Genomic DNA, 13,088 nt, shown 5'->3' with positions numbered 1-13,088 from the left:
ATCATTGACATCAGTAGGACTACTTGGAGCGTATGAAATTAAGTATATGTGTGTATAAGACCAAGACTTTATTTAGAACAAAGAGCATTATGAGAAAGCTTTCACTGCAGATGCATGGTACTCTTTTGTCAGCAAGAGGGCATGATTTTGGACTCCAAATCTAGTGACATAGCACTTCAGTGATATTAGACTTAGGTTTGGCAGCATTTAAAATTTTGATAGGCCAGAGGTGGAGTAAGATGGAACAGTGTTAACTATGTAATTCCTGTTATGTAGATTAATCCCAAATTAGGAATTTAAAAAAAACCACTAAACCACATTATCCCATACATTACTTATATCTTGCTAGGACCTGTTGAATTCCTTCAGAGGTTTATATTGTATCTACTGAAACATCCACTCAGTAGAAAAAGGATCACTTAGTCAATATATATTTGTAACAATGTAAATAAAATTCTACACCAATACCAATTTTAAAAGTAACAATTAATTAATTAATTAACTAAGAATTTAATGGTTTTTAAAGAGTCTAGTTCAGGATTCTTCCTCATACATTTATTCTAGGCGTAAAAAGTGACATGACCGCTCTCATAATAAGAAAGAAGGTAAATTAGTGTAATAAAAAATAGAGACCAAAACCAGAGTTAGGAAATAAATTTTTCTTCAATAATTTTAGCTTGGTATTATGTAATAAGAGGACTATTATCTTATTTTATCAATCTTATATCCTTTTCTGAAATAAATGCCATGCTATTACACTATCTAGTTCTGTGTTTTCTTTATCAGTATATATTTATTTAGGCATTTTTATAAAATTATATTTTTCAGACAGAGTCTTTAATGCATTCATAAAACACAGTCTTAATAATATTCTATTAAAATAATGTTGTTCACCAATTTATTATTTTAGTCTTATATTGGTATACTGCAGTTGATGTTCAATACTTTGCTGCTGGTGAATAAACAAAACATTATTTTGTGACAGTTTAAAATGACTTTGTTAACTTCAGAATCACCAGACTGATTTTTTAATCATTTTTGTATTTTTATGTCATGAAATAACTTTGCATCTTTCTTTTTATAGCAGTGAGAAGAATAAAAAAACAATTATATTTATGATTCAATGTTTTCTATTAAGATTCTTATTCTATAACAATTTGTATTCTATTATGAATTGGTGTAGATAAAACGTAAACACAAGTTATATATTCAACAAGTTAAATGAAAAGTTGCATATTTTGCTATGCATTGAAATACTTGAATAGTTTCTGCACTGCAAAAATAATACCATTTGTGCAATCCTACACAGTAATGGTAAAGGGCAAAACTGCAAAGTCCTGCCAGCGATGATGTGATTGTGATCAAGGTCACAGCGGGGATGTGACCTTGTACCCACTCATACTTAAGACAGAAGGTATTCTCCTTATATTTGTCATTGAGACACAGGCTCATAAACATGTTCAACTTATATATAACCTTCCTAAAAGCTAAGCCTGAGGAAATGTTGATAATAATACTGTATTATGTCTTCTTGATAAACCACAAATTATCAGTCAGAGTGCAAGTCTCTTTTCTGCCTACAGAGGATGAAATTACATCTCTGATCAGTTTGAGCAATGCCCTAGATATGACATGGTAGAGCAATGACCTCTTCAGTAAAAGAAAATAAAAATAAAATTAAAAAAAAAAAGTCCAAAGTATGGGACTGTCTTTTCCCATACTGACAAATGCGTACTTCTCAACTGGATCTCCATTTTTGTGTTTTGGGTTTTATTCAGCTTCAGAGTAGCACAGAAAAGGGGACAGATGTTTTACTCAAGGCGCTCCATTGCTTAAAGCGTACCTTCAGACTCTCTCAGGACGTTACTATGTTTAGTATGGAAAATATTGAACTTACTGCAATGCTGACCATCTGTGCAAAACAGTTGTGTGTTATATTTTAGTTTCAGGTATTACATCCCCATTTACAAAGACACCTATAAGTATTCTGAGACAAACAACTAAGCCCATGAAAGAAATCTTTAAGACATCAGTTAGTGTCTACTTTTATCTGGTTTAGCCTGGAGAAAAGAATGTTCAGGGGAGACCTCATCGCTCTCTACAGCTACCTGAAAGGAGGTTGTCATGAGGTGAGTGTTGGTCTTTTTCCGAGGTAGCAAGTGATAGGACAGGAGGAAACAGCCTCAAGTTGCAACAGGGGAAATTTAGATTGGATATTAGGAAAAATTTCTCCACTGAAAACATTATCAGGCACTGGAACAGGTTGCCCAGGGAAGCTGTTGAGTCTCCATCCCTGGAGGTGTTTAAAAGATGTGACACTTAGAGACATGGTTTAGTGGTGGACTTGGAAGTGTTAGGTTTACAGTTGGACTTGATAATTTTAAAGTTATTTTCCATCCTAAATGATTCTATGGTTCTACTATTCTATGTTCACTAGAAAAAAAATAACATTGTTACCGCAGGCAGATATCAGTTTCACAGACTACATTGGTCTTGGAAAACTGGTAAAATCTAAAAGAGAATCCTACTGTATTCATATAGTTAGTACTCCCTCCCAGAAAGTCTTGTTTGTTTTGTGATTCATATTTGTCAGATGTGATCTTTCTGGTTTCTTTTCTTCTCATTGAGAAAATGACAAGAGCTGTTTACAGCTATGTTGGCTTTATCTTTTTGTTACATAAAGACTGAAAACATATATTGTAATGGAACAGAAAAATGGTGGAGCTTGAGACAGTCCTTGGCTCCTGATGAAGCTGGCCCTACAAACTTGTGCCAGCACAAGGGAAAGTAATTTCTCCTGCCCAGGTAGGTATTGCTCTTACCATAGACAATCTATGAAAATTAGGATAAGAGACTTGAATATAAATAGAAACTTGAATAAGGGTAAAGGATGTGACTGATATAATTTTAATTTGTTTTGCAGTGGAGGTATGCTTTGGTAACTGGAATGTTTGCAAGGCCAAAGATTTAACCCCCAGGTATATTGCATTTATTGAGACAGACCAGGAAAGATAACAAAAGAAAATGTAGAATTTAAAACAAAAGCCACAAATAAAACAAGGCAATGTATTCCATGATGGAGTGGAGTATTCCAGCTGAAGAAAAGAAACCATTGCAAAAGGCATTAATTTATATTAAGTTGTTCAGCTCTATCCCTGAAATTATCTGTTCAAAATATGAAATTCGAATTATATACTCAAAATACTCATTGGGCAAAGCTCTACACTTCCAGTAATTTGAATACAAATAAAAAAAAGCTGATTTCATCTGTGCAAAGGATATTTATTTGGTCCAAACTAATCACTGTAATTTTTGTTGTCAAAACTGGTAAAGATATCCAAGAAGAAAATAAGAAAATTCACAGAAAGTAGGACATTATATTACTGTTACCCATACAACCATCTTGTAGAGCAATTAACATCTAGCCCAGTGAAGGTCACCATCTGGAGTTCAAACTTATAATTTGACATTCTTGGAAAAATAATATTTATCTTTTTATTTTGTTTTTCTCTGCACAAACGTATGAACTCATATACACAGATCCTTTCTTTTTTGATAGTACAAGGTTCCAAAATGGTAAAAACTCATACAAGTTAATTATTTTTACTAATGAATAGGAGCAGATTAAAACTTTCCATTTTAAAGATAAGAACAATAAAATAAGCTTATTTATTCTCAGGCCTTTTTACATGGTCTCCAATTTAATTTCAATGGAATCTACATATCTTCTCAATTATGTATGAAGGAAAATCAGAAATTTGTTCTAACAGTCAATGGAGCTGGGACGAGTCACAACAATCTCTTAAATTGTCAGTGATGTTGCTTATGGAATAATAACCCTGGGATCGTTCCTCCAAATTTTTCATTACTGAATAGTAGAGCAAGTGGTAACTTGGTATGCTTTCTACAGTAACAAATCCCTTCTTCCTAAGAAAAAGTTGCATTTGTATCATGCATATCTATTAATATTGTATTTATCCTTTGGCTATTTTCTCAAAATCAATTCTAAAGAAAATAATCCCCACAAGTACCACACACTCCTTCACTGTCCCAAAGATGCTGATAGCTTATTCTTGTTTTGTTTATTAGTTCAGCATAAAATAAATAACACATCACATTCTGAATAATGAAAACTCTTGGACTTACATCAACAAAGTGCATTATGCAAAATCAGAGCTTTCCTCATATTCATATGTGCTGAGTACTTTGATTTTGGGGAAGTTTTTAGTTTAAGAGTTAATACTGTTAAACAAAGAAAGTTTAAAGGGCTACTGGGCAATGTAAGTAATACATATTGTACTATGTGCTTCAGATTTTTCTGAGCATTTTTCCTATTCATACATATTTTCAACATATTTTTTAATACTTAGAAACATTAGGAACTGAAGATATTGTGAAGGATATACAGTAAGGATATACTGAAATAAAATAGTAAGAACTTGATTTCAACTGTACTAAGAAATGAATCCCTTATTTAGATGATACTGAAAAATTAAATCTATAGCCCATTTCCAAACATAAGTCATGTTAGCATGGTGTGAATAAAAACAAATAATAATAACAACAAAAAAAAAAAAACATCGACTCTTGTCCTACCTGTACTACTGCTCTTAACACAGATGCTTTAAATTAACATTCAGAAGTTCCAATTCCCTTTTTGGTTAGTATTCCTTTATTTTCAATTTTGTTTCTGCTCCTTGTCCCAGATGAGAATGGTGTGAGTGTATGTAACAATGAAAAAATGCAATCAGGCTAAAATGCAAATTAAAAAGAAGGAAGTCAGTTTTTGAAAGTAGTTAAGAAGTTGTTCATCACAGTTTGGGAGACTAAAGTAGGCCAATGTCCAATATGAGCTAATGATACACATGTACTTAGTTCTGCATGTACGGGGTGGACAAAACTGTCAGATAGCTTGTAGTTGCTCCCATATAAATACCATTAAGACTTCAGGAATAGCTGAAGTGGCCTCAGGAAATTATGGTTTTAAAATATAACTCTACTGTCTCTAGCATTCTTAAGAAGCCATGTTCACCAAGTTTGTGCCAGCTAAAATTTCTTTGCCAGAAGAATTTTCTCCTCTGATTTCTGCTTTAACATCATAATAGGTTCTGAGAAATGTTGTGTTCTAACACTTTCATTCTTCTGATAGACAGTGACATGTTAAGTGCACCATTTGTCCACAAACATGATGAGAACAATTTCCACAAGAATAATGACAAGTTTATCTGCCTCCTCATTCACTTAAAACGGCTAATAATGCCACATACTAGAAACATGGTTTGAATTTACTTTCTTGTAACTCATCCAATATATAGCTTGGCCTGATAAAATAATGAAAAGGCAACTTTTGCTGGTCTTAGCACAGTTAAATTTGGGTGGTCTACATATATCCTAAATACTTAATTCATCTAATTTTAAGCATCTAACATTGTATATTTATTTCTAGAAATAATCAATGTATCTGGACTTTTATTTTTAAAGAATTCCTTAGTGATTTACTCATGTCAAGGAATGAGCCAGAGGCAGGACCTAAAAGGAAATCAATTGTGAAATGTATAGTGAGATGACTTGCTTAGACCCTCTCTCAGTATCACACTAGCTGAATGGTTGCATGCTTTATTTTGCACACACTGTGTAATATTGAACACCACAATGTTAACTATTAGTTGCCTGACTGCTGGAATGGTTTCTCACAAGAACATGGTAAGAAAAAGAAGTGGTAGACTGGCAAAACATTGGAAATTGAACAAAAACTTTGTGTGGTGATCCAAAGGCAAAGTAATAAGGACAGGGTGCATCTTAAACCCTGTCCTTTTTGGATTATGTATTTTGCACTGGATATTTAACATGCCCTTCCACTTGTCATTATAACTTCTTCTAAAGCCAAAGCCCAAACATTTTCTTTTAAAAATTAGGCTGTAATCATTCTTTTTGTTATATACAAAATCATATTATGGACAAAACAGGACACCCCATGTATAGGTAGACAAGAATTAATTGTAAATATCATTTACGTTTTATGCTCTGAATTAATACATAAGAGTTTCATATAGTTAAAACTGTTACATGAAACAAGCTACTGTATCTTCTTTTTTCGCTGACATTAAACTCACCCTTCCAAAGACTCTGGATTTTAAGGTCAGTGGTGGCTGTCTTCTCAAGGAAGAGAAGTGGTCTAACACAGCAAGTCACCAGTGTCCAAAGGTATTTGTCTGAAGGAGTCTAGTACTGGTCATGAGGGCCCCTCCACTACAATCTTGGGTCTGCCTGGATGACTTTTTTACATATTTTCTTAAAACATCCTGTTTCCTTCTCATTAACTGCTGGTTGAACTATGAAAGCTGCAATACAGCCTCTCCCACTCTCCCCTGGCACAACAGAGCTCTTGGTTGTTATGCAGTGACTGCTGGTCTTTTACTATATCTAAAACACAGCTTAAACTAAAACAGTTTAGACAACAGGCATAGACTAAAAATGTCTCAGCCCAAGACAAGTCAGGCAAGTCCTGAAAAACATTGATGTCCAGTGAATGCACAGCCTGTGAGTTGTAGGGTTTTTTATATCTATAGCACTAGACTAGATGTCTAAGAGCCAGATAACAGTGGTTTAGGCTGAGAAATGAGGAGCAAGTGTGTGAGGAGTCCCATCTGCATTATCTGCATTATCTGAAGTTTTTTCACTTGGTGTAAAGCAATTCTGGACTGTCTTTGAGAAGAGAAGATGGGATAAAAAGTTGAGCGAACAAAGGCTGTAATTTAGTGGTTATGACTATCCTCTGGGACCACCTCTGAGGGGTGATTAAGTATTTGAAATATAAAGTGCATAAATAGAAACTCTGGTTTTAAGTCTCCTCATGCAGAGGAGAAATTAACCAAGAATATCTCATGTCATATATGAATGTCCTAAGCACTAAATCCTTATCTAAAGGACATTGACAACTCTCCTGGTCTCCTTCTTCAGGAAAATGGTAGTTAAGTCTGCTTTTTTAATGGTGCTCATTCAATAAATGTATTCTATGAATACCCTTTTGCTGGTGCTTTTCTCAATCCTCTGACCTTGAAATTGAAAAAAGTGAAAAAAAAAAGCTTTTCTGTATTCTTGTGGAAGACAAGTTTGATCTGGAAGGCAGTAAATCATTACTGTCAAGTTCAAAGTGCCTTTAGACAAAAAGATAAGCAGAATTTTGGGTACCTGAGCAATGTGAGGATCCCAAGGATTTATATTCTTAAGAGGGCTTGAGGACTCCAGCATGGGTGATGCAGCTAATTCAGTTTCCAAAATCTCTGCCAAGATCTGGTTGTGCCACCTGATGCCAGAGACACACCCCGGAGTGGTTCAGCATGCTTCAGAGTATGTTACTGTATAGTATGGATTTATCCTTAGGTTGCACAAAGTATTTTCACAATGACTAAATGCTGCATTTTATTACTGACTGTTCCAGTTATGAAAATTTGACCTAGTGATTGTAATTAAGTCCAAACATTAAATCAGTTGTATAAATTATATAATGAGTCCATTTTTCAAAATAAGGGTTTGCTTGTTGTGAGATGTTTCGTAATTAAAATGCTTTATAAAGTCTAGCATACTCACAACAAAATAAAATACTCCAATGTAATATGGTATATATAAGGCAAGGTACTGAAAGTTACAGCTTAGTTTATTGAAAGTTATGTATTTTTTTCTCTTGATTTATATGCTAACACTATTACATTTTGGCACAAATGAAATAACAGATGCAGTTGTTTTGTTCCCTTTACTTCCAAATATGTGTATGGTCAACAGTAAAATTACATCAATATAGGATTTTACAGCTATAAACATTTTAGCAAGATTATTCCCACTAGGTAGAAGAACAACAGTAACAAAGTCAGGAATTGATTATGGTTCATATAAAAATTATTTTTTCTCTTTATATATAGTTATTTTTAATTTCTACTCTGTTTTTTTTTTTTTAAAGCATATACTTCCTGTAGTTGACAGTACATGCTATATGCCAAGTTTCAAAATGAAACTATTTTTGAATCATCAGAGTGCAAAAAAAAATAATAATTAGGTCTGACAAACACATTTTCATGCTCATGTAACTCTAAAGTAGCTAACTCATATTTTCCTACACTTTCAAAAAAATCACCTTTAAGTTGAAAATAAGCATGAAAAAATTTAGCTCAGATGTTTTTGTGGTCTGATCTGAAAGTGAAAAGCAACAGCAAACAATGCATTAAAGTCTCCATTTAGGGCTGTGCTTCTGGTATCATATTACTATATGCACTAACTCTGTATTTATTAACAGTAGAATTTGCAAGCCCATTTTTACAAAAAAAAATATTATGGAGGACAGAATCCATTTTCAAAACACTCTTTAATTCTTTGTCCTAAATAAGATAAGCACTTGAAAATTTTATACACAAGGTAATACTGATCTTATTAATGTCTCATGAATCCCAAATAAATACCATGCTCTGGAAACTGAATTTATTATACTGCTTCATACATTTTTCTAGAATACCCCTTTTCACATTCATTTATGTTTTTTCAGTTTTTCTACTGTCTTTTTATCTAACTGGAAATTTTCCTTTTCTGTCTTCTTTTTTATTCTCATTTATACAAGTATAATTTTCTTTGTGAAACCATTGACACCAGAACACTTTTTAATATTTTATTGAACTTATTCTTTAAAGCTAACTTTTGGATAGATATTAACCCTGTGTTAGTGCTAAGTTGACCAGTATTTGGAGGATGTTTTGGATTTCACTCTTTTCATTGTTAAGTATTTAGTATCATAGAAGTTTCTCAATAGATATTAGATAATTTACATGCATATATAAGGAATAAAATACTGGAATTTAGTAGAGAATTCACAGTCTGTATGAACTCTTTTCTTGTAGGCCCCTGCTTGTGGAGTTCTCCCACTTCTCTCACAACCTCTCATCCTGAGTAGCTCAGCTGATGTGGACAGGAATTGATATATGTCCCAAGAACATTACATGAGAAAGATACCATGTATCTTCAACATCCTTTATGGAGAAGTGAACTTTTCCCTCAGAACAGTTCAGCAGCAATTTTGGGAGTTTTGGGGCTTCATTTTCCCTTGTTCTGTGTGTGCCTGTGTCTGAAAGATGTTTTAACCTTCACAGACCAAAGAGTTGTATGTAAATAATGAAATAGTACTGATGACTCTGTACCTGTGTCTACACTCATGTCCTTATTCTGTTTTATTTGTTAGTACAAACGTAACCAGGCTAAGAACTAAATGTTATTTGTTAATGCATAATGATAATGCCGATTACCTAACTATTGTTAACGCATTTATTAAGCGTGTGCAGAAGTTAACCGGTTTGCTTAACCAAGTTCCTAGGCTCCTGCATGAACTCTGTCATGACTTAGTGCCTAAAAAAGTCTCTGAAATGGCAGTATCAATTAGTCTTTCTCTGACAGGTCAACACACATAGGCTATGTCTGCATTAGCAAGCAATGTGGTGGAATATGTGTAGACCCACAGAGTAAAACATTTGATGTTGAAGACCTGATGCCCCTACTGCACATTTTGGGTATTTATTTTGGAACAGCTCTGGTCCCAGGAACTGAATATCTATTAGCAACTAGACCACATTAGGTATCCCTCTGGAGTGTGTTTTCTTGTTTCATTTCCAAAAGAACTTAATTTCTGTGATACGAAACAAAGAATAATAAGCAGGGGAAATTTGGAGATTTGCTTCAAAATAATCTTGATAGGAACTATAACTCAAAGGTAGACGTATGCACACCAGGCAGCAGTAAATTCAGTCCACAGCAGCCGCATTGGCTGTCAATGCAAAACAAAGTCAGATGAAATACTGCTGTGTGACTCTTGGTAAAAATGTTTTCCTGGGAAGAGTAACAACTTGATTCTACAACCATATCATTTGTTACCATCTTCCAAGAAAGCCCTTTGGCACTTAAAAGACTAGTTTTGTGCACTACAAAATAGTCTCCTGCCTTTTTTTTTCTGTGATGAATAATTATAGAGGTGCAAATATAAAAATAATAGGACCAAAATGAGAGCAGGAGATCAGTTATACTAATCTATAGTCCCAGCAGTTAAGGCACAGCTAGCAGGAAAGGTTTTGAGTCCTCTTTCCAGGTGTATCTCTCTTTTCCAGTCAGACTATGTCTCTGAGGTCCACAGGTGAAAGGTGTTCAAAATATAATTGTGTAGAGTACATGTGACTTTGTGTGTGTAATAAATGTTTTGGAAGTTAGATGACTGCCATTAGGTGTGTAATATCTGTACCTGGTACTCAGATGTGTACCTTTTTGTAAGCTGAATATCAGATCACCATCATAGATGGAAAATGAAATCTCCTACTTCTAATCTCTATCTGAATTGTGTTAATGTTGGAGAAAATTTACAGAGATATTATCTTCCTAGAAGTTTGGAATCAAACTTAATCTTAAAATATGGAAAAAAAAAAAAAAAAAAAAGAAGATGGAAAGTGGTTTGCACACCTCTCAGAAATATTTTCCCACTCACTCTGGAGTAATCTGTCACTTCAGTGTCATAAAGAATTTTTTTTTTTTTCATTAGCCTGAACCATTTTTCTTCTGTTTTTAAGATCCACTACCACAGGAGATAGGAGGTTCAGTAACAAGGACTGTCGTGGTTTGAACTTGAAGAGCAACTGAGCACCACACAGCCACTCACTTCTCCCTTCTCCCTTGGTGATGAGAAGGGAAAAAATAAGCCAGGCTTGGGATTTGAGATAGGACTGGGGCGGGGAGATCACCCACTATGGTCACAGGCAAAAGGCAGACTAGTTAGGGGAAGAAAAAAAAGAACATAGATTTATTACAGACACTAACAACAACAGTTAACAGAGTAGGAGAGTGAGAAGCATTTCCACATCTTGAGAACACCTTCCCCCCACCCCTCCTTTCTTCCTGGGACCAGCTTTGCTCCCAATATCTCTACCTCTTCCCCCTAGTGTCATAGGGGGCAGGGAATGGGGGATCTAGTCAGTGCTGCTATTTCTTCTATCTTGGGCAGGAGGAACTTCTGGAACTTCTTCCCCCTGCTCCAGCATGGTCGCCCACTCACAGGAGACAGTCCTCCATGAACTTTCTCCAACTTGAGTCCCTCCCATGGGCCGCAGCTTTTCCCTACACTGCTCCAGTGTCAGACACCAACTTTCTCCAACTGGAGTTGCTCCCATGGGCTGCAGCCCTTCCCGAGGTGCTCTGGCATGGGACAACACCACATGCTGCAATCCTCCCAGCACCAAACTACAGCAGCGGGGGCTGCTTCCTCCCACAGGATCCTGGCCTCCTCTGGGCACAGTCACCTCTGTCATCTATGTGAAGCCCCTCACAGACAATAAGTCAATATCTGCTCCACCATAGACCTTCATGGGTGGCGGGGGGGCTGCCCTGCCGTCTCACCACAGGATACAGGGGTGTGTCTGCTCCAGCACACCTCCCACCTCCTTTCTTCCTCCATTCTTCCACTGAGCTTGGTGTTCATACAGCAACCTTAACTCCTCCTCACAAGTCTGACTCCTTCTTACCAGGTCCTTTCTTAAACATGTTATCGCAAAGGTGCAGCTGATTGGCACGGCCTTGGGGCAGAGATGGGGCTGGCTTGGAGCTGGGGGAGCCTTGAGAAGCTTCTCACAGGGGGCTACCCCTGTAGCCACCTCCACTGCTACTAAAAAAAATAACCCACCACTCAAACCCAGGACATTAGCTCACTGTCTTCCCATTGTATTGTTCATTCTTTTGTTATCATAATGTCTCAATTACCTTATGATTCAGGATTCAGCCATACACCATAAATATAATACAGGTTCAATTATCTGCAAAAAGAAATCTGGCAACAAATAACTGTATATGCTATTTTATGAGCAGTACAGATATTTTTATTTTACTATTTATCATACTAACATATAGAAGAAGGCAAAAGAGTAAAAAATGTTCCTACTATTAGTAAATTTTATTTCATTTTACATCTTATTTTCAAGTTTGAGAGCAAGATGAATCTGCATTAATATTAATTGCTAATGCCTCACAAAATAGATGATACATAGTATTATTTAGGATTCAAGAATATCTGCATTTCTCTGTAGTATAAAGTTTTCAACATTATTTTGAAAACTCACTTCTTCCATGGAATGGAATTGATACGCTCAGTAACTGAGAGACTGGTTTTGAGAGTATATTCATTCTAATTTGGAAGTATAATTACAAATGCTGCTAGGAAGGTCATATTTCAAAAATAATGATGTTAAATCTCTCCTGGAGGAAAGGTCTTATGGTCTGAGAATCTCTTTCCTTCTACTTAACTGATTGGTAATTCCTTACCATCATTATGAACACATGAGCATAGCCTGGTAGCAAGATAAAATATTCAAGGCTTTTGGAATCAACAGTTTTCTGTTACTTTCCTTCTGATCTAAAACATAAAGTTGATGAATGTCAATTTTTTAACTTTGAAAAATTTAAGCAAGCAAAAAGCAGACACAATTCCTTAAGCTTAGTGACCTGATATTATAAAATGTCTTAAGATGAAAATTAAACAATAGTCTTCCTCTTTGTTCAGAACACTCTTTAGTGGAAGGACAATATAAATCTAGATGTAAAATATTTTTCCTTTAATTTTAGTTTTAACTTTCACAATATTTTTCAATACCCTCACTGGACCAAAAAAGTACTGATGAGATTGTTACAAAGTTATTATCTTCATACAGAACTCAGCTGTCAAGGTTTTATTGAGAGGAAAACTAGAAAACCTTTAAAATTTCTTCATTTCAGATTGAGAAGGGATAAAAATGAGTCATCATCTGTCTAACTTTTGAGACTATTTTGATCAAAATTGTACCCCAGTTGAAATAATGTGCGTTATCTCAACCTTTTTTTTTTTTCACAAATGTGATGATAATAAACTGCAAAGAGATATACCTTGTAAAATGTTAAATACCTTTTACTCAATCTAAGAATCCAAGATATTTTTAGATACCACAGTATTCAAAAAAATATAGTAACATATGAATATATTTAATTATTTATTGTGGTATAACTATGGAAAAGAAAAGAACATTTAAGACTTTAAAATTCAG

General features: G+C 34.9%; 1 long non-coding RNA gene across 2 annotated transcripts in view; it reads left to right on the top strand.

Moving 5' to 3' along the window:
- Nucleotides 1–1,992: 1,992 nt before the first annotated feature.
- LOC116963272 overlaps nt 1,993–13,088 on the top strand; it is a 32,387-nt gene continuing 21,291 nt past the window's right edge. For both annotated transcript variants that reach the window (XR_004408060.2, XR_004408059.2), the window contains exon 1: nt 1,993–2,129. This is a non-coding gene — a long non-coding RNA (uncharacterized LOC116963272). The remainder of the gene's footprint in view (nt 2,130–13,088) is intronic.

This window comes from Tyto alba, unplaced genomic scaffold (genome assembly GCF_018691265.1).
Source record: "Tyto alba isolate M040663 unplaced genomic scaffold, T.alba_DEE_v4.0 Super-Scaffold_45, whole genome shotgun sequence".
NCBI lineage: Eukaryota > Metazoa > Chordata > Aves > Strigiformes > Tytonidae > Tyto > Tyto alba.
Note: the sequence above shows the minus strand (reverse complement) of the source record. Positions and strands in the feature narration are given on the sequence as shown.